General features: G+C 46.7%; 1 long non-coding RNA gene across 8 annotated transcripts in view; it reads right to left on the reverse strand.

Annotated features, from left to right (window-relative positions):
* LOC101801514 (uncharacterized) overlaps window positions 1–22,483 on the reverse strand; it is a 96,159-nt gene that overhangs the window by 62,328 nt on the left and 11,348 nt on the right. For 5 of the 8 annotated variants that reach the window (XR_005263347.2, XR_003495845.3, XR_003495844.3 and 2 more), the window contains one exon: window positions 17,267–17,411. The exons of 1 other annotated variant lie outside the window; for it this stretch is intronic. This is a non-coding gene — a long non-coding RNA (uncharacterized lncRNA). Of the gene's footprint in view, window positions 1–17,266; window positions 17,412–19,197; window positions 19,370–22,483 lie in introns of all 8 variants that reach the window. 2 more of the 8 variants (XR_003495846.3, XR_005263344.2) reach the window with 2 other exon arrangements.

The raw sequence follows: 22,483 nt of genomic DNA on the forward strand, positions 1-22,483 counted from the left end.
CTTGGTCAAGTTTATTGCAGCCACACCAAGGGGAGGAAAAAACAAACACACAAAATCCAAGATGCCTACAAGCGCGTCTGACTTCTGTGCCACGCTCTCTGAGTTTGCTGAATACAAAGCCTACCACTGGCAGGGAGCTCCAGGGAACCGTCTGATTGCTCCTTGCCCCCCAAGCTGCCTCCCCTTGCTCCTGCACCATGCTCCAGCTGTGCTAGAGGGATGCATGGCCTGCCCTGGGGTGAAGATGCCTGAATGCACTCACCAAACCAACCATATTTCTTGCAATTCAGAGATTTTTTATTTTTTTATTTTTTACATTTTAAGACTGGTTATGTACTGCACATCTTCTCACCCATTTATCCACCACTAGTATTTTTATATCATCGTGTCACACAGTCCGGACTTGCATGCTTAACGCTCAAGTTTTCTGAAGAGCTTGCATGCTGCTTCTGAAAGGAATTCCACCTGCTGTTGTTCAGACTAGAATGGCCAGAAAAATAAATAAAACCTGGTAGGCTTACTTTACTACTACATTAGCATCTAAAGGCATCAGAGGAATTCCCAGCCGCATACCTTTTGTTCCATGTGAATGCAGCTAGATCCTGTATTCGCCTAGAAGGACTGGCCCATGAATCTCAGCGTATTTTATGAGTCCAAAAGGTCCCTTTTCTTTTACAGATGGCAGTGCCCTGCCAGGTGCAAGGTTCGCTCTGAACATGCCTCACATGAAGCATTGCTGCCTACCAGCGCCTTGCATGGCCCGGTCACTGGAAGCACTGCCCCTGCAGCCTTGCCAAGAGAGTGATTCAGGTGAGTGCTCCTTGACTTGCTCCCGCCAAAAAGGAATCAGTAGGGTCATAAAAAGCTGTTTAATGGTAATGTGAGCTCACTGGACCAGGGGGAAAATGCCCGGAGCCTCTACAACTCGTGTGGCATTGACTATCCACAATTTCCACAGCTCCCCTGCCTCAGCCTCAGCCAAAATGTGCACATGGGCTTCTAGCCTCAGGGTGGAGAAAGGCACACCAGCTTGTCTGCCCAAACACCTACGTGTCAAATCCCAGCTGTGTCCCACCTACTGTGCAAGGACATTAACATCAAAAGCAGGTCCGTCTGTCACCCCTGCTGAACGACTAGCCAAGGGGTGGCTGTGAAAAGCTGCTGCCTGGGCCCCCGGCTGCTCTCCCTCCTCCCCAAGACCTGTGTAAGAAGGTAAATCTGATGCTTAAGAAAGGCTGAATTCCTGTTGCCTGCCCTTGCCAGGGGTGAGGGGTGAGAGTCCTGTTTTAGGTTTCTCTACTAATTTCAGTGGAATCAGCACTTCCCTCTCATGGTCACAACCTGCTTTAGGGGTATAGCAAGAGAACAGAAGATCTGTTTTCATGTAGATGGCCATCGTTTATCCCATGAATGGAGAGAGATTATTGCAGGTAGATATAATCTTAACTGAAGCTGCAGCAGCTCCAATCCCTAGGTGTGATCCAGCCTGGACTATTTGAAATTTCTTCCTTCTAAAACGCCACTCGCTCAAGAAACTTTTTTGCCAACCTCCTTCCTCCTCTGAACGCCCTCCTCTCAGGGACTACGCAGGAGCAAACGTTTGTGGTCTTTCTAGACAAGTTTCCCTGTTTACATAAGATAGCCAACGTAAAACTGATAAAGGGAGATATTTTTCCACACGGTACCTAATCAAACCATGAAATATATTTGTTGAGAGGAGGTCCCAAGGTTAAAGAACGAGAAAAGAAAGGAGGGGGCATTTTCATGTAGATCAGGAGTATCATAATTAAGTGGCATTGTAACAACGGAATTTCATCTTTCTGGGCTTATAAGCAGTGAAAAAGAAAAATAAAAGTGAATAGAGCAGAGTAAACTTATTCAGCCTCTTCTGAAGGAGATGGCACCTCCTGCCCTCCAGCCGATGGGGCTCATTCGGCAGTCAAGATATCAACTCACGTTTGCCACACAACAAACCTCACGCTCCCACACACTCAGACACCACCTTGTGCTTCTCCAGTCCCCCCAAATCTGTCCTGTGACCCCAGAGCAGCCCAAGCCCACCAGGAGAAGGGGAGCAGCCCGGGAGCTGCGGCGTGATGCCGCGAGGTTATAAAAAGCTGAGGACGCAGCCGGGAGCACGGCAAAGCTGTGCTCGTATCACCTTTCACCTACATCCACGGAGCTGCTTTCCCAATCAAACATTACCTCGGAAAAACAAGCCCATCACGGCTGCTTGCCCCAGCAAGTCCCAGGACCTGCCTCGCTATGTCCTCGTAGGACCCAGCAAGCTGAACGATGGCAGGGGGGAAAACCCTATAGCCAAAGCCATCCCCCAGACAGGGGGGACAAAACGGGCTGCCGGGGGGGCTCTGGAGAGAGGGAGGTCATGGGGAAACAGCACAGCAAGGGCAGCACCAGGGATGCGTGTTGGAAAGCCCCAGCTCTCAGGCAAAGCATGAGGGACTCAGGACCTGGGAGCTGGGAGACTGGACTTCATCAACCCGCAGAGGAAAAACATATCGGAAACACATCAACTGCAGGGGAAGCTGCCAGGAGCTACCATCAGGAGGATGTTTAGGTCCTCACCTGATGTTGAGTCTGTCAAAGTGCTCTCCCTGCCTCCCTTCTTGGACAAGGCTGTTCATGCAAACTACAGGATCACAGAAAGGTTTGGGCTGGAAGGAACGCTACAGATCATCCAAATCCACCTCCCCCCACCACGGGCAGGAACAGTTTTTTGGTGTGGTGATGTGTATGTAGTGGCTGTTAGTAGTGACCAACCACTTCTCCTCCACTTCTCCCCCAGGTCCCAAGCTCTAGGTCCCACTGCAGCACCCTGGGCATCGCCTGCACCACCAGCAATTCCTGCCACGCAGACACGTCCTTCTCTTTCTGGACAGGATGATGTGCTCACTTGAGCTCTGCCATCCAGCAGGATGGACCTCTGATGCATCAGAAATGGCAAAGGCAGCCTGAGAGATGGCAGAAAACCCAGTAAATTACCTTAGGTGTTATTTGCTAAGTTTTTGGTCTGCCTATCTGGGTTTAGACTGACAGTATGGGATTATTTTCTTTTTTTGCTACCTTTTAAAAGTGCTTCAATGTCCCTTTGAAGTCCTCCACACACTGTCACTACATACACATCACCACCCCCCCAAAAAAAAAAAAAAACATACAAAATGCACCACAGCTCTTTTTCTTTTCTTTTTTTTTTTCCCCGATGGGTAAATTGACGTATCAAAGGAGATATGTCAGACAGACAACGTACGCCTGCAATCACAAGACTGGCAGAACAGTCGCAACTCCTTGGGAACATACTTTCAAGAACACAGTGTAAAGATCCTCATAGATTATTAGCATTTTTTCCTACCTCAAAAGCAGCACAGATGAACAAAGCCAATGAAAATGACCTGGAAACCCACACTGAGAGTTAAAGTGCTGTGGCCTTGATTTTGATCTTGAAATAACCTGGCCCGAGCTCAAAAATCATTTTTAATGTTTATTTTTAGAATGCATTACCTTCAAACCTTCAAACTTGTCCTTTAAATAGCTTGACACATTTGATACCTTTTCCGTTTTTTTCCATGAGGCTGAAAACACGATCCGTGAAGTCACATTTATCAAGAGACGTGTCCATCATCAGTATCTCAGTGAGAACTTTTCCAAGGAAAGATTTGTTCGTTTTACAGCAGATGCAGGCTTTCCCAACACCTACCACCAGGAAATGCATCATGTCAATATCCCAATATGCCAAAGCCATCCTGCTCTTTCCACAGCTACACTAAAGTTTTGGCCTTGAGTTGACAAAGCCTAACTTAGCTTGTAACTCTTATTCTCAATGACGTGGAAAAAAAGTCAATTTCAAGCCAGAATTCGCTCTCTCAGAACTACTCTTTCACAGAGCTGCCAACCTGAGTCCATTTGGCTACTCAAGCTGGACACAAATAACTTGCTGCAAACAAGAAATAAGTATTTACAGCTACTCTGAGCCCATTTTTATTTTATCTGTGGAGGTCTCACTGCTCTCCAGCAGATCCGGGAACATGCACAGCCTCTACACGTTCCATATGTTACTCCTGTACCAGCACTCCCACCACTCAGCACCGAGCAAAAAGGGAAATTTCTGGTTTTCTTTTAAGCAAACCCATCACACTGATAGAGATCTGCATGAGTGCAGCAGAGCCGATGTGATGGCATCCTATCTTCCTTTCTTTTTAGTGTTCATGACGGTGTAAAGCCACTGAAGGGCAGCACGTGGGACTGGGAAAGGACGGCAGGAGTCCATTCTCCTCTGACCCTAATGAAGTGGAACGGATAGGCATAAATAGCCTCGCTTGTGGGGCACTGGGGGATTAGAGACCTTGTGATCCTCAACTGCCTTAACATAACCACTTCCTGCTGCCCTCTGCCTCATTATGCCCCCCACAGCAATGGACCTCCGGAAACCCATGAAATTGCCTTCTAAACCCAAGCCCTCAAGTATCCCCATGGACATGCACAACCTGGAAGCCTACAGTTCATTGTCCATCATTTTAAATGGCTCAGTTGCATCAATGGAGTCCTATTCATTAGGATGCCCCGAGGCACGCTAGGCACTAATACGTAAGCATCTCAGCTCTGCGTATCTAAAGGAACCAGGAATAACTCCACAGAATTTGAACCCTGCATGTGATGCATGTGACGAGCCCGGCAGTGAAATGGATGGTTTTTAAACATAGTAACACAGGAATCACCAGACAGGATCAAAACCAACCACCGCTCTTGCTCAGCATCCGGCCTCCAACCTCAGATGTTCTGGCGTGCAGACCTGCACCCAGCTCCCCCATCACCCACCAGGCGTACACGGAGGACCTGCAGCTTAAATCGGCAGTTTGAACTCATTCATCAGCTGCAACCCGTAGCAGTTCCCCTTCTGCCACCAATGGCAAGCCCGGTGGCCTCCAGGAAGCAGAACAGACAGCTGACAGAGATGACAACACGGCTGCATTGCCCTGAGACCACCTGCCACAGCCCTTACAGGTCCATGTAACCACACGGCCACTGATGAAACCAACTTTTTTATTTTTTTTGCAGATATATGCATATACTATCTCGCAGGTAGTTTTCCTATTGTGTTTCTGCCCCAACAGACCTACTCAGACTCTCACACCAGGGTACAATTTCACGTCTCACAGTAGAGTAGGGTGCTGGCTCCCTACCACAGGTGAATCCCAGTGATATAGCTTAGGTGTCTGCTACCCACCGCTCTCCCCTTCATTCCTCTTCCTAGAAAAGAGCAGAGTACTGCCTGTAACCCATTTCAAGTGACTTCAATACACCAAGTTTCAAGGCATGGCAAGGTCTGAGCTGCTTCACGTGATGTTCTCCCTTCCCACACATCCCAGAGCAAACTCCAGGAAAAGGGCAGCACGGGTGGCTGGGTCTGCAAGCACTTCAGCCACCCCAAGTGAACCTCCCGTGAGTCAAAACCTTGTGTATTATGTCACTGTGGTTACGTAGCATGCTGACCTCGACTGCACTGCAGGTTCCCTTATTCAGTAGCTCAGGTGTTGGCTCTGCAGAGATAAGTTCCCGTGACCATCCCGGACGGATAACCCCGCACAAAGGGAAAGCCACGCAGCACGGGGGGAAGCAGCGAGGCACGAGCAGGTTCTGCACTCTAGTAAACAGAGTACATCTGGCTGCAGTGAGTCACTGAGGCACAGCACCAAGTCTCGAGAATGGTCCTTCCCTCTGCCAGGACTGAGAAATAACAAAGTTGGATGAGGAAATGAGAAATAAAAAAGAAAAAAAAATAAATAATAAAAAAAAACATCCCACAACATCACATCGTGGTTCATTTATTGTTTCAAACAGCTGCAGCAGAAATTCTGCTTTTGTTTTTGCTGGCTTTTCTTTCTTTTTCCTCCCTTCCACACAAATGAAATGAAGCATGGAAAGCAAGGGCCCTGTCAGCATCCGTTCTGCACTGATTGTTCATTTCTAACTGCGATCCAGAAAGACAGACCTCAAATTACAGCCACCAAAAGTACAACTTGGACAGATAAACTTCTCCCAGAGATAAAGCCCTTATTTACAGCAGAGTACACCCCTATTTCAAACCGTGCTGCTGCAAAAGGCAACTTTAACCATCTACAGCAGGAGCTGGTCCCGACTTCACTGCATGGGTAGCTGGAGTTGCCGTAAACCCACAGTGCAGAGGGGGCCCCTTGAAAGCCAGGTGAACCGTAGCACTACCTAAAAGCTTCAGTGCTTCACTTCAGCTCCTGTCTTCCCCATTAAAAAGATGCAAATGCTTTAAACAAATAACCAAAGCACCTGCCAGTCTGCAGAAAATTGGAAGCAAAATTTTAATTTTAGCAGCAGAAAGTATATTATGAATGAAAAGATTACAAGGACTGGATCTTCTTAGTCATCGATACCACAATTAAAACCAAAAATAAATATGCCATCAAATTAAATGTACATTTTTATACCCTGTATTGCCAAACAATCCCAGTAAAGAAGACCCAAACATGCAAAAAAATAGTTTCAATAGCAGCTCCTTCTAGGAACTGCACATTGTTTCTTTCACACAGACACCAAGCCTGGGACTTGGCTCGAGAGCTGGGGGAAGGTCGGTTTTAGACCATTCCCACTAGAAATTTTGTCAAGCTTTGTGGGTGGACTGGGATCACCCCCGCCATTTCTCCAGGCATTAGGCTTTAGCAATTAGAAGACCCAACTCTGCATCCCTCTGGCCATTGCCAGAGGCCAGGGATGTCAGCATAGCCAGGCTTCAAGGGCAACACGACTGGCAAATGTCAGAGGGCAAAGTATTTCTGGCAGATTTAAAGAAGATACAAGGCTATACCTGTAAGAGCAGAATACCCTGCCTCTAAAATACCCCATTTGGGAGCTTTTGTTAAGAACGATGCATTTAAACAGAGCCCATCAGAGGAGTGAGCTGCCAGGAGCAGAAGGGGGGTGAGCAGTCACCCTTACTAGGGAGGGCAGGGAGCTGCCTGTATTTAACCTGCCTGGCTCTGAGGGCATAAGATTAGCTTAAATCACTGATAAAAAGAGCAAAGGACAATATTGCCACAAGAACAAATGAGGATAAGCTGTCTATGAACAACTTCAGGCTGGAGCAAAGAGGATGCGCTCCAGCCGCAGTGGGGCAGGGAACCCAATCAGCCTTAAGATGCATCTTGATAAATTTATTAATGAGATTATACCCCTTGGCTGCTCGTGAGGGTAAGAAAGAAGCCTTCATGGCCCCACCAGAATTGTGTGCTCATGTTGTTCTGCTCATTAGCCACATCTCTTCGTTGTTTTTTTCCTATCCTCTCTCACTTACATGCCACGACTGTTACAGCCATCCACTGTGCTGGGAACTCATTCTGGGCATGGGACAGGAAACTCCAGCAACCCAGAGGTTTAAAAGGCTGCTGAAGAGAAAAGAAGTATTATATACCTGATTTTACAGGTGCAGCAATGAGGACAGAAGCAATCTGTTTCCACAGCAAAGGGACTCACCTCTCAGCATTGTGCCATGTATGTAGGACTGACATGAATTACTCACCAAGCTCAAACTACCAGCAGGGACAAAACCACACAGTGACAGAGGCATCGCCACGTTACCCACTCCTCTAAGCACTGCCCCCACAACAAGAACAGAAACTTTCAGCTGAGCCTGACTTTAGTTACCCTTTGCCACCACGTAAATGACAAGCAAAGCTCCACCACTCCCACCCATCATCAAATGTTCTTCCTATATATGCTACAATAAACTCCGTACAACCTTGACCTATTTAAGACAGAGGTTGTCCCTACCACCACCCAGCATGTCTCCATCCCTCTGTCCAGCAGCCCCCTGCAGATGTTCAGGTTTCCTATCCCCCAAATACTTCCATCTCTTTTGGGGATGTTTTTGGAGATTACTGCTCAATGTTCTTTCGAGCCATTTGTTTTCAAAGGCATGCCGATAATTTGCCTGTACCTCTGACAGGTTTCCAGCTTTCAGCTCTGTATGTTTAGATAAAACCAACATCCAGAGTTTAGCCTTTCAGCTGCAGATTTTCAATGAACAGTTCTCGACTAAGGCAGTAAATGCGGCTGCTGCCTTGCCAATGTGTGACACCATTTCCTACTGGACAACCCCGTGGCTGCTGCACAAGCACCAGTATGTGCGAATTGATTCATTCCTTGTACTCCACTGCCTTCTAACGCAATGCCTGATTGTGGACTGCGAGGATTTTCATGGGATCAGTGGGTTTATACCAGTTAGGACACCCTCACCTCTCTGCCTGTTTGCTGAGCCCATCCGAGGTGCCTGGTGAAGCCGGGACTCTGGCTTTGCCTTCAGGCTCTCAGCCAAGCAAGGAGGAAGACCTGGCTGTATACAGGCACGGCTGCAGCACAGGCTTTACCCAGGCTGAAACAAATCCCACTGGCACTTTTACATGGGTAAAAGACTGAGTGCAGGCAGTGCCCCAGCAACCATAACCCACAGGGGCAACTATCTGGGGACAAATCATGAGCCATCCCACAACAAGCAAAAAAAAACCTGGGTAAATCCCCTAAAATGTTCCAGCCACAGCTGTTCAGGAATAACCAAGAGAGATCTTTTGATCTTTTAATCCAAATTAAAGCAGCACCTGAATTTACTCTCAAATATAACAAGCCCAAGCTTAGGCAGGTCTTGCTGTGCTTGGCAGGGTTGTCCCAGGCTCTGGCAGCCGGGTGCCCGTCTCTTGGAAGAGCAAAACCCCATCCAAAAGCCTCCCCATCCTCCCCGGCAGAAACTACAGCCACCGATAGCCCCAGGCTCCCGAGGATTACTTAATGTTTGGACAAACATTTGGAAGCGAGGAGCCCTGTGAAGGCATTGAGAATTATGCAAATGCGGAGCGAACAGGAAGCGTTGGCAACTTATACGAGTTTGCCCTCATTCTATCAAAGCCTCAGAGCAATAATGCGCTTCCCCCCAAGTAAAGCTGCTGGAATCATTTCACCTGCTTTAATGCACTCATATTTAGACATTTCTACATGCCAGGAATGCATGAATTAAATCAGCATCTCCATTTCATGTAGATTTAGTGTAATGGGAGGGGGAGAGATCTTTGCAAAGATCTCATTGCACTTTGCATTTCAGACCCTTGGCCGGGCCCAACTGGATGGATATTTATTATTTACTCCCTGTCCTTGCCTGCTCATATGCCAGGGGTTGCTATCATCGTATCATCATGGGTGAGATCACTTCAGAAGCAGGGTTGGCCTAAACAGGCTGTCTGAGATAGAGACTGAAGGCAGAAATCAGGCAGGTTATTATAGAGATCCTATGTCAAAGTGCTTTATTTGACTTGGAAAAGGGTTGTCTGCATTCCAGATCAGTAAAATGTCTGTATCACTACAGGTGGCTAAAAAAATTGAAGAATTAAATATCAAATTAGTGAAGATTTTCCCTACAAGGAAATGCTTTAGTATTTAAAAAAAAAATATTCCAATTTACTATCCAAAGACTTCCTTTCCCCCTTAAATCTCAAACACAAGGCGGGGGGATCCATACCCAGGACTTGCAAATTCCCCATCCTCACAGCCAAAGGCATACTAGCTCCTTTCCACAGGCAAGAAACCAAGACATCTCAAATTTGCCTTGGCTTGATCTATACTTAAGATTTGCTCGCAGCCTGTAAAATTATGAAAAGAAAATTAAAATGAATATATATAAATATCTCCAAAATACACCCACAGCCCCAGCTATGCTGACAAAATGCAACTGATTTAGAACAAACTCTGTAGAGGCTGGGGAGGGGAGAGATGAAGGAAAGAGAAAAAGATCTTTTTTTGCTGCAGAAGCTTCTTTCCTCCTGGGAACAGGTTTTGGCTGCTCCAGCAGAAGGGATATAGCAGCAAGTAAATGCCCCTGCCAGGTGCCTCAACCTGCAGAGCCACAGGTGATGTCTAGCATCCAAAGCAGCAGTGGACCAATTCCACTAGCCCACACTCACACTTCTCAGCTCCCCATATATGTTGCTTTAACAACAAATTACCCCCTAGAAAATCCTGCTTCCTCCTTTCCTAAAATTAGGCAGCAAACTTGGTAAGGAAACTGATCTGGCTGAAAAATAATGATAGAAAGAAAATCTAAACAACCCATAAGCTTCATACTGTGTGTTATAGCTCTATCAGAGCATTTTTTGGTGCACAAAGGGCAGTGAAACTTGGATCTGGTACCCGCCTACCATGACTGAACTGAGATGCTGCCAGTTTTTCTCTGGGGATAACATTTATCCTATCACCAATTCCTGTATAATGAAAAACTAATTAAGAACACTGTAAGACGAAAAGAACAGCCTCATCTTCCAATGAAACATGAAATTTAAATCATCCACACCTCTTTTCTCTGTCTCTGTGTGCAATGTGTGCGCCCAAGTTTTCAATTTGTGCACTAACCTTCAAGCAAAGGAAATTATTTAAAATACTTTTAAATGCATGCAGGGCCTAAAACAGCAGCTCTTATTGGTAATATAACATAATTAATGTCACTTACTTACATCATCCAGGAAATTAATCTAATCAGCTAAAATAATAAGAGAGCCAAAACTTGGCTCCAAAAGGAGAAACTGCCCATGGGGGCGGACCAGCTCCGCCACCCACCATGGCACAATTTAACCCCCTGTGACCACCACGCTCTCTTGGCCACATCCTTGGGGATGTCCACTGCATCTCATGCCATCAGCAGTGCTGGTCCCAGGGACTTGGCTCAATGCTCTATTCCTGACCCTATTCAAATGGAAGCAAAGGGTCAGGTATATATTTTTAAATTACTTTTAATTTTATGTATGTCTTTTGGGGAGGGAGGTCTAGTCAAAATTAGTTCAGCAGAATAGGACTCACTGCTCATCCTGAACCTGCACAATGAGAACACGTTTAGAGAATAACATTCCAAAAGTAAGCTATCCTATAAAAATATGATTATTTAAAGATTTTTTAGGTCTTAGACACAGGCAGCTGTAGGAATATCTCTGGGGAAACGATAGCAAGGTTACGTCAGTGCATTTATATCGCTGAGCTGTGGGTGCTGGGTGGCCATCACCACACCAAGCCTTTGTAAATCACTCTGAGAAGCTCCACGAACAGGTGCTGGTTGCAAAACCGGGGTATTTTAAGGCTCCCCTCCCATTGCCCAGCAGTGACGAAGCCACAAGGCTGCTGCCCCCGGTATGTGGGGGTGTGGGTTTGTGGCTGGGGGCAGCACTGCCCAGTGGGGTGGGTCACCCAGATGGAAAGCGTGGGTCCCGCTGCGCTCCGACCAGCCACGAGGACCAGGGCTGCATTTTTCACCGATGAAACAGCAGAGAAAGGGCTCTCACTGCGCCTCCGCACATCGGTTCAGCACGCAAGAACAAAATAACAAAGCAAATCCACTCTGTAGTATTAGGGATTATGACTCAGACTTTTATTCCTCCTCCCCATGATTCATTTGGCGCAGCCTCACAGCTCAGAGCCAGAGCACAGACTCAGAGCAGCCTCATCATTTCAGGCTCCCCCCCAAAACAGGGGGGGCTTTCTGCCATCTTGCTCATTAACTCCCCTTCGCAGTCAAGGGTTACGAATTCAGATTTTTCCTTTTCCCCTCTGCTCAGCCAAGTGCTGCACGCCCGAGCCACGTGCCCTTGGATGCTCAGCGCCTGGGAACCCGTCACAGCCCCGTGACCGCCGTAAACACGCGCGGCCCCACAGCCGGCCCCTCCAGCAAGCAGGGGGGGCGCACATTAAACGGGAGACAAACAGGAGGTTACTCGAGGCCAAAGGGAAGGCTGGCTGCAAAATGCTACACAGGAGGCACGGGGAAAAACACCGGGATGGGGACACAGCCTTAGAGAGGTGGTAGTCAGGCAGTGATGAGCAATGCCCCATGAAGTAGGGGGGACCTGCAGAGCTGGGGACAACCACAGGGTGCCTCTTGTGCCAAGGTATCCCTGCACTTGTCATCATACACCCCACCACTCCCATTTCTTTCAACAGCACATTTTTGAGGCAAAAAAAAATTGGTTTTTGTTTCCACCCCCCACAGTTCACTTGGAAGGTGAATTGTGTCCCACAGCACCCAGCATCTCCATGCAGCGCCGTAAGCTGAAGATCAGCATCTAAGCATCTACATTTCTTCACCTATCTGGAACTGACCCAGTGTGCCCCCAGGACACGTTCAAGTTCAGTGGAATGCAATTCAGTAGCAGGACGGTGGGGTCACACAGGATTTCTAGCTAGAGAGACCATGCTCTGCATCCCCACTTGTCGCTTTCAGCATTGCAGGTGACGAAGGATACTTTGCCTGGAGAATGAGACCTCTAGAAGCATCCTAACTCAGCCTGCCACCCAGCTTGCATTTTTTAAGCAAAAAGGAATTACAGCTGCAGGACAGACTGCTGGGGAATATGGGGAGAAACACTGTTTTGTGTATTCTATAGCCTGGGCAGCCCCATCCTGCACCCAGCCATGCCGGTGCTGCACAAACACCGAGCACAAAGTGATCCCTGCTGGACTGAAGAAAACAAAAAGCTTTGCAGCCTCTCTGCATTTGGGTAATAATAGCAGCAGATGAATTCCACATTTCAAACAAGGGTAAGACATTAAACAGAGCCTCTGTAGGAAGATTAGGTAGAATATAAAAAAAAAATCCTTATGTCCTTGGCAATGAGCTGATTGGCAGCAAAAGCCAATTGGCAGCAAACAGCCTCTTGGTGCCCTGTGAAACTGAGTGTATTAGAGTTCAACAGCTTGCCCAAAGGCTAGGGGCTGCAAAACATGGAGTACAAAAATATCTGTGATACCTTCATCAGGCCCCACTCAGAAACTCACTACATCACCAGGTTCATAGGCATCTGTGAGCTTGTTACCCCACTCTTCCCAGAAAGACGGCGTAAGGGCACTTCAGCAAGCCTGAGATGCCAACGTGAAGAGCACCTCACCTTCTTCAGCACAAGAGGCTGGAGGCTGGGCAAGCAGGGCAGGAATAAAACAAAGTGAAGCAGCAGTAAATTGTTTTCCCTGGTACAGCTGCACAGGGAGAAGCTACAAAAACATTAACCCTTTTTCAGGCTCCTACAGGTGTTTTTGAGGCTGAAAGTCAGAAACAAACATTAATCAAGGCAAGCAGAGATTGAAGAAAAATGAAAGGGGTGGGGAGGAATCTCTTACATCCATCCTTTTTTTTCTTTTATTTCTTTCTTTTTTTTTCCTCTTTTTTTTTTTTTTTTGACTTAACGGTTATTTCTGTTCTGCATACTATAGGGGAAGCACTGTACAGAGGGACCTGGGAGTCCTGGTGGCCAGCATGCTGTTCCATTGTGGCCAAGAAGGCCAACAGTGTCCTGGGGTGCATTTGGAAGAGTGTTACCAGCAGGACAAAGGAGGTGGCTCTGTCCCTCTACTCAGCCCTGGTGAGGCCACACCTGGAGCATTGTGTCCAGTTCTGGGCACACCAGTACCAGAGGGATACAGAGCTACTGGAGCAATTTCACAGGAAGGCCACTAAGATGATTAGGAGACTGGAGCACCTGTCATACAGGCACAGGCTGAGAGAACTGGGCCTGTTTACTTTGCAAAAGAGAAGACTGAGGGGAGACCTCCTCGATGTGTACAAGTATCTGAGGGGACAGTGTTGAGAGGATGGAGCCGGTCTCTTTTCAGCTGTGCCCAGTGACAGGACAAAAGGCACCAGGCACAAACTGAAACAAACAAGGTTCTGGCCGAGTATGAGAGGTGCTCTTCTTTACTGTGAGGTGACAGAGCACTGGGACAGGCTGCCCAGAGAGGTTGTGGAGTCTCCTTCTCCGGAGATATTCAAAACCCGCCTTGATGCCATCCTGCACAACATGCTCTGGGTGATCCTGCTCAGCAGGGGTGTTGGACTAGATGATCATCCAACCTGAGCCATTCTGTGATGCCACTGACTCAAAGTGCAGTTTTCACCCTTTCAAAACAGCCCTTTGACACCAATGTTCCTAGCACCCCACCACACCTGGAGGCACCTCCTCTTGTCCACCACACTGTCTTCCAGGGCCAGACTGCTGCTACATGAGGCAGGTATAAAATAGAGAGACCTTCCAGTAGAAGTTTCAGACAGAAATCTCAAATCCAAAACATTACAGATGTCAGTGAAGCAAGTCTGCATGTTAGCGGGAGACATCGTTCCTCTGTCTTGCTATCCAACTTCAGAAGAAAAAAAAATCCCATCCATTTTACAGTTTCAATCAAAATAATTCATGTCAACAATCAAGATTCCATTTAAATACCCTGTTTTCTTTAAGAAACAGCTTTTAGACTGATGATTTAAGAAAACTAACATCAAAGTCTTAATTTATTAAAATCTATTAGAATCTGTTTAAAGACATAAGAAGCATGAAACTTCAACAAGCTGTTAGGTTTGCAGCTGATATTAAATTAGGAGGAGCTGTTGACTCCCTTGAGGGTAGAAAGGCTTTGCAGAGATATCTTGACATATTAGAGGGCTGAGCAATCACCAACAATATGAGATTTAACAGGAGCAAGTGCCGGATTCTGTACTTGGGACGGGGCAACCATGTCTGTATGTACAAACTGGGGAATGAGACTGGAGATCAGCCCCACAGAATAGGATTTGGGGTTTTGGTCCATGGCAAGTTGCAGATGAGCCAGCAGTGTGCCCTGGCAGCCCTAAGGGCAAACCTTACCCTGGGTGCCTCAGGCCCAGCGCCGCCAGCCAGACAAGGGCAGGGTTTGTCCTGCTCTGCTCTGAGCTGTGTGGCCTCACCTCGGGCACTGTGTGCAGGTTGGGGTGCCATGGTGTGAGAAGGACACAAAGCTGTTAGAGGGTGTCCAAAGGAGGGCAAAGATGATGAAAGGCCTAAGGGCAAGATGTATGAGGAGTGGCTGAAGTCATTTGAATTGTTCAGCCTGGAGAAGAGGAGAGAGACTGAGGGGAGGCCTCATGGTGGCCTGCAGCTCCCTGATGAGGGCAGTGGAAGAGCAAGTGCTGAGCTCTGCTCTCTGGGGACAGCGACAGGACCTGAGGGAATGGCATGGAGCTGGGACAGGGGAGGGTCAGGCTGGGGGATAGGGAAAGGGTCTGCACCCAGAGGTGGTCGGGCACTGGGACAGGCTGCCCAGGGCAGTGGTCACGGCACCGAACCTGCAGGAGTTCAAGAAACATTTCTACAACGCTCTCAGACACATGGTCTGATTTTGGGGTGGTCCTGTGAGGAGCCAGGAGTTGGACTTGATGATCCTTGTGGGTCCCTTCCAACTTGGGATATTCTATTTTGCTCTCTTCAGTGAGTTAAAAGGTGCTGTTTTTCAGTATGCATGAAACATGGGGGCTCAGGAAGATAACCCAAGTTTTACCAACATATTTTGATGTCCTGACCAACAGGTAAGCTTACACACAGATCTCATCTTTAAAACACACCATTTCTGCTACGTGGGAAAAAAGAGGTGTTTAACAACATGTATCCAAATAACTAGTGCAGAGGGACTCTCCATTTCTACAAGAAAAAGCCAAAAAAAAAAAAAAGAGAAAGGCTGTTCATTTTTCTCTTCTCATGGATGAGCAGACACCTGTGTAAGGACAAGAATTACTCACTCTGAAGAGTCGAGAGAGATAAGGCGCAGATTTTCTGAGACATTAAGGACCCAAGGACGGCATTAGGAAGCTTTTCATGTGACATCAGACATATCCGATATCTAAATAACATTTTTCACTGACAGAATCACCACAACATACTGAACCTGACTCACATCTTCATGCACTCGGGGAAGCCTACTCTATCATAACCAAATTATCATTTACTATTGTCCTATTTTGCAATAAAATCCAGCTGCAATATCGCACCATATTGTGGGAAGACAAACACACATAACAGTTAGATTTTTCACACTTCCAGTATCAGTGGCAGCAAAATAAAGAACATTAATCTGAATAATATTTCCTAGAAAGAGCTCTCACATGTAATTAGTTTTTCTAAACATTATTTCCTTACTTGAATTGGCATGTCTCTTACATAAGTGTTATCTTATATAAGTTAGTGACCTGTCTAGAGAAACACCTCACCCTGTAACAGCCACAGGGTAATTACACCAACAGAGGAGGCAGTAGAAAGCATTTACAGAAGGATGAACACTTGCTCCAAAAGGACAAGCAGGAGCTGGGAGAAGACAGGAAGGAAATAATGAGAGGAGAGAAGGTACTTATGACTATGAATCACGCATATCCCTAGACAGACATCCTTCCATTAATGATGAATATCCTAATTCCCCTAAATAATGCAAGGAAAAAATGTTTAATCATTTAAAGGTATCATCAATAATAAATACGTCAGTTCCATATGCTACCATCACTGTTCTTCCCTGCTCAGGAACTGTTTTAAGGAAAAGACTAAAACCACCTTTCCATTTTGGAAAGATGCTTCAATATCACAGCCACGAGAACTAAGGAAGTACTTGAGACAGAGAAATGGGAGGCAGAGCATGCTCACACCCTGTGCAGAGGAAAACCTCTTTATACCATGACTGCCATTCCTATGTGATAGAGGAGCAATGGAAGCTTAGTTCTCGTCTGCTCAGGGAAAACATGCACAAGCCCAGATATGCACTGAGAGTTTGGCTCACCTCCAGCCAGCTCCCAGGGCTACCCCAGCAGCTTTTCCACAGTGGACCTCACTGAGAGCAAACCAAGTGGATGCTCTCAGTCTTTTGGCCACCCCACCATGAGCAAGGAAGCAAGTGGGATGTGGGAGGATCGAGGGCAGGACCAGGACACGAGGTGACAGGTGCTCAAGCACAGGGCATGGAAAACAGCAAGAAGAGATGTGCAGGGCAGCTGCACTCCAAGTTTCCAGGGTCAGCTCAGAGAGCTGCCACATGCCAGCTGCGCCAGCGAGGGACACAGCCAGGGGAAGGCACCCATGTGAGGACAAGCACAGATCCTGGGACAAAAGGAAGGGACCACAGGGGAGGCAGCGTATCCACTGCCTGCAGCACCACAGACCTAAGAGTGACTGCACAGGGCTCCAGAAGCAAGACCATACACGAGGGGTACAGAGATGCTACGTGTGCACTAAGACCTGGTCTGCACAGGGAGAAGTAGGAAACAATACCTTTTCAATACTACATTTCTGAGGAAGAGCAAAATGCGTTTTAAGAGCCCTAAGCCCCATTGCTGCAACACTGCCAGCAAAACACACCGTGCTCAGGGCAGAGCCCCTCCACATCCCCAGAAAATCCTGCAGGTTTCCCAGCTCACCTCAGCACGAACTCCTCTCAGCCAGCCACCATCTCGTCAGAGCTCCAGTCGCACCCTCCCCTTGGTATGGGCTGTCCTGACATTATGTTCTGTCGTGATGAAATCATTATCTCAAGGGCTGCTGCTGCCATGGCACTCCCAGTGACTGAAAGCAAATGAAACAGATAAACTGTGCAGAACCGCTGTGAAGAGTTACAGGTGTATGTTTTTTGGGCAGTCCTACTTGCCTTAGCAGTATGGGAGAAGGGTAAGGAAATAAGAGGTCAAAACCCTGAAAAGACACCATATTTCCAAACTGCGAGTACATTTTCCAGAAAATCCTTTCCCCTCCAAATACAGGATGGGTGTAGGAAGCAAGGGAATCAAGTTTCATAGAAAAAAAACAAAACAGTGCAAACTATGCCAAAGTACTTTACTGGAATCCCTAAAATAAAGGAGGGTAACCACCCTCAGGGAAGATCTAAATCCAATCCTTTAGAGCCATGTGAAGCATGCAGTGTCTCACAGCAAGAAAACCAGCCTGCTGTCTCTGCCAAATTTCTATCAGGGTTTGGGGTGGAACAAAAGGTCTGTGCCACCAAACCTTGATATGTATTGTTTCAACTTTTTCTCTTTTCCCTTGGAGTCACTCTTCCGATTCAATATCTGTACTATTTTAAGCAACTCTGCTAAAAAACATGATTGGGCTGACCATAAAAATCTTTTCCACTGGAACAAAGATTTAAACCTGTGACTCAAAAAGTCTTTACAATGGGGGGCTGATTATCAAGAGGACCAGAATATCCTCTTATTAGAAAAATGTTCACTGGTCTTTCCTGAACCTCATGCAGTGGTATTAACTCAATGGCTTGTACAGTTGCATACAGGCAAAAAAAGGCTGTTTTCGATTCAGGGAAAAATGTGTGTTGTAATAAAGCAAAAGGAGCACATATTTGTGTATGTGAATGTGTGCATGTGTATCCATATATGCACATACTTGCATAAACACACACATCCTTCTGATTACTGTCAGCAAAAGAGATATATAGAAAAATATGAAATCGGAGAAAACAAGGTCGGAAGGGATCAAAGGACATACTCCACCTACTTGCCTGAAGAAAAACAAGCCTCATTAAGACTTTTCTATAATTATTGTTTCTTTATTACAGTAGCAGGTGTCATGGGAAAAATAAGGGCCCTACTTAAGTTCTATGAAAATACTTAAGGCAATTTTAAAGAGATCTAGAGAGGAGTACTAGACTTCAGATAAAATTAATATAGGGTACTCCTAAAGGAATAAATCAGTTTATATTATATATATATTTTAAAGTCTTATTTATATTGGTACAGTATTCATATAAAAACCAACTATTAGCAAAGGGGCAGGGTGCACAGGTTGGGCAGCAGCCCAGGCAGAGGCAGAACCACAGCCCAGGGCTGGGGAAGCCCAATAGTGCCCATAAGGAAATGTTTCCCAAGCACTGAGCACACAGATGTGGTGTGAACTCCCCCAGATCCACCACCAAATCTCCCTTCAGCCTCACCAACACAGGTAGCTGTTTCTGCTCTTTCACACTACACCTCCGTGCCGTGACAATTTCACCAGTTTTTCTGCTGGTTTTTGGCTGGCTCAGTTTGCCACACTGCTTGAGCTGCATCTATCACTACCACAGGGCTTTGATACTGAAAACGGTCAGCACGAGGCCACTGAAGCCACAAAGATGACGGAAGCGAGGCAGGTCTTAGAAAGGGCCCCACAGCTCCAACACCAAAGGTTGAGATAGATAAACCAGGGCAGCAGCACACAGCCTGAGAAACCCTGCCCTCTTTATCAAGCCTTGCTGACAAAACATCAAAGGAAAGTATGCATAAAATCCACAGTTTGCTGTTACACAGAAGGGTAGATTAGATTTTAAGGCAGCAAGTAATCAGCAACAAGCCTAGGAACTCACTTTATAAATGTCAGAGCAGCATCGTGTAATAGAGACTTCTGTCACACTCACAGTGACCTGGATCTGAGCTAGCACCCGTAGAGGAAAAGTTCTGGAAGACTTCCTATCCCATTTCGTAAGTCCTAGAGCCAAAGTCTGGTCTCCTGGCAGGCAGAGAGAACATACGCAGCAACTGAATCCAAATTAAAAATAAATAAATAAATAAAAATTACCATGGGGATCAGAGCACAGTATGTAAAACTTTTATTTACAAGTTTTCTGGCTGCTCATTTATCAGCAGAATTCACTGGAAAACTCAAAGGCAATCAGGCAATCATCCTTTCACAAGCTTGCTTTGCTCAGTGTGGCTCCTGCACAAAACTGTATGCTGAAAACATCAACAGGGTGACATGAGCCGATTGCCTCTCGAAGCAGCTGCAACATACGTTCCTCTTGCTATGTCAAAAAACATCTCTCAATTTCTACAGTATGCAATAATTATTTTGCTAATCACAGGGTGCTCTGCGCTTCTCAAGCTGAATTATTATTATTACAGTTGGCTCAGCTGCAAACGCGTCTGCTTTCCAAACACACAGCACTCGGCTGAAAAAGAGGGGTGGGGGGGCTCTAATCCTTCACTGGCTGCAGCACAGCATAAACCAGTGAATGGCATTCCAGCATGTAATTTCTTTTAACAGGAAAAATAACGTCTTTCAGGAGGTTTTCCATTTTAAGTCAGAACAGAATTACCACAAAAACAAGGAAAAAAAATACTGGGCAAGGCAACATAACACTTACTATGTCCTTCTTTCAATTCACCAGCTCAGAGCCATACTTATCTCTCAACTTCAGCCTAGAAACATATTTCATTTAGAAAAACTTTGTAGCTGCTTAAAAGAGACACTGAAGCAGCAAAGGCCACACACTTAGATACTGGGGAGAAAAAAAAAAAAGAGAGAGAGAGGGGAAAAAAGATTTATCTGTCTAGATGCTGTAAGCTAGCTGAAATCTGCCACCTACAACTCATAAACAATCTCTCCAGTGAGCACGCATGACTTGGGCACATGCCAGCCTGAGCTTGAAATGTTGTGGTAGAAAACGATCTGGTCTGGCCAATTTCTAGCCATCTATTTCACTTTCACCCACTTTCTTCTAAAACATCTGGCTTTGGCCAGGGCCAGCAACAGGATGCTGTATGAAAAACAGGAGCATCTGCCCCACTACTGCAGGTCTGTTGCATTTGAGCCCAAAACGTAGGAGGAGCAGGAGTGCAAGCATTGCCATCAACACTAACCTGGAACAACCCCGGACGGTGACAGCTCTGCATTAAGTAGATCGGGCTTTTAAAAACAATTCCTCCTGCCAGGCTACCTCAGACATGACTCGCTCCTTATCCGTTTCAAGGCAAGGTCTCTCTGCACCTCCCATGTCAAACAGCCCCATACTGAAGGCTGCAGCTGGTAAAGAAGTTCACGTGCTATTGCATGGGGATGTGGGACTGACAGCACCACCAAACTCTTCGTTAGATAAACAGTCTGCTGCCACTCTGAACTAAACCAGAGCAAAAAAATCTCATTCAGGCATGCAAGGGAAACAGGATCAGGCCCCAGGGTCTTGAAAATAGAAATTCACCCTAACAATTGGCACTAGCTGGTCCTTGTGGGCAAGAGTCACCAGAAAGATCAAGTTATGGATGTGTCCTGAAATAGCCCCTTGCCCAATGGGGGCAGAGGTGGGTAAACAGGACACATCACAGCTTGGAGAGGAGTCTGCACTGCAGAGACATTCAGAAAAAAAAATGAAGAGTCATCCTGAGTGAAACATAACACTCAGTGTTTACATCTCGTTTAAGAAGTCTCACATATTATCAGCAACATGAACTGTTGGGTCTGGAGCTTGGCTTCTGGGCATTCACCCTGCTGATACCCCTTAAAATTTTTGTGATCGCGTTACATCTTCCCGAGAGGCGACTGCCACCCAAATGATGAAAGCCCCCTCCACAGACACACTTGCATAAACCACGCTTGTTAGAGAGATCACCCGACCTGACCTCCGAGGAGTGCGGGCTGAGCACGTTCAGGAATTGCCACCCGTTGGAGAAATGCTCGGGCACAATTGCCAACGCCGCAAACAGCAGCCTGGAAAGTGCTGGCTTCCCAGCACGGGAAATGCAGTGCTGAGTCCTGGGATTTTTTGGAAAAAAACAGCTGTGCAAGCAAAGCCATCCAACCGACTTGCTCACTGCCCTGGGCCCACGGGGCTAACGCAGCCAAGAATAAAACGCCTGCCACAAAGTGATATTGAGCATGTTCTTCAAATTGCCAACATCAAAGCATTTCCGAATCTCAGATCCCTCTGCTTCTATAATCAGAAGCAGTCAAAATACTCAACTTTATAGCCGACAAGTCAAACTAAAAGACGCTGAGCTTTACAGCTCTCACTGCTTTCATGGAAATTGCAAGTGTTGTACAGGACGGTGCCTCGGCTCTGTTTAAAATTCCCTCTGCTGCCCATGCTGCGGGGCCGGCACTGCCATGTGCTGTCCCCACACAGCATTTTCTTGCAGGGACATGGTCTGATCAGACAGATCGAACTGTTACCATCACACACAAGCCAGCCTGCTCAGCCGCTGGCACCCCCAGGAGCCCTCTGTTCCTGCATAGCACCGGACCAAGTGGCTGAGCCCAAACCGGGGCCAAATCCTTCAGGAGGGGGGGAAACGGATTCAAAACCAGGGTGGAAAGCCCCAGGCTTGCAGCAAGGCGGAATGCCATTAAAATTAGCAGCAGACAGATAAGGGAGCTAATTGCTGGAATGCAGGCCCAGAGCTCTGAGCACAGCCTGCAATCACCAGCAGTGTAGGGAAGTAGCACTATGGCCATTAACCCCACTTATACCCTTCAGTTCTTACCATCAGGTCTGAGGTGCATTATACTCACTTAGAAGCTGCAACCTGAAGTCAGTAAGAGAAGCAAAAATGGACAGGTTGACACTCATTTACAGAGAAGAGAAATGGGAGCAGCTATTCCTTTTTTTTAACTCCTCAGGCAGCAGCTGGCTCTCAGGGGCATGCAGAGATGCTACCAGGATGCTTGGCCGATCTGTCTCTGAGAACGTACCAGCCGCACAGAAGAGAAATTATAAAGAGGAATTATAAAACACCTTGGAGCAGAAGGAGGCAGAAACATGCAGGGTAAAAGGTAAGCAATGAATAGCCAGAATAGGAAAGAAAGAGGAAAGAAGGTAAGAAAAAAGGGAAATACTCATATGAAAAACACCACAGGCATAAAATTCTAACATGAAGTGG

Source organism: Anas platyrhynchos, chromosome 2, assembly GCF_047663525.1.
Source record: "Anas platyrhynchos isolate ZD024472 breed Pekin duck chromosome 2, IASCAAS_PekinDuck_T2T, whole genome shotgun sequence".
NCBI classification, from domain to species: Eukaryota; Metazoa; Chordata; class Aves; order Anseriformes; family Anatidae; genus Anas; species Anas platyrhynchos.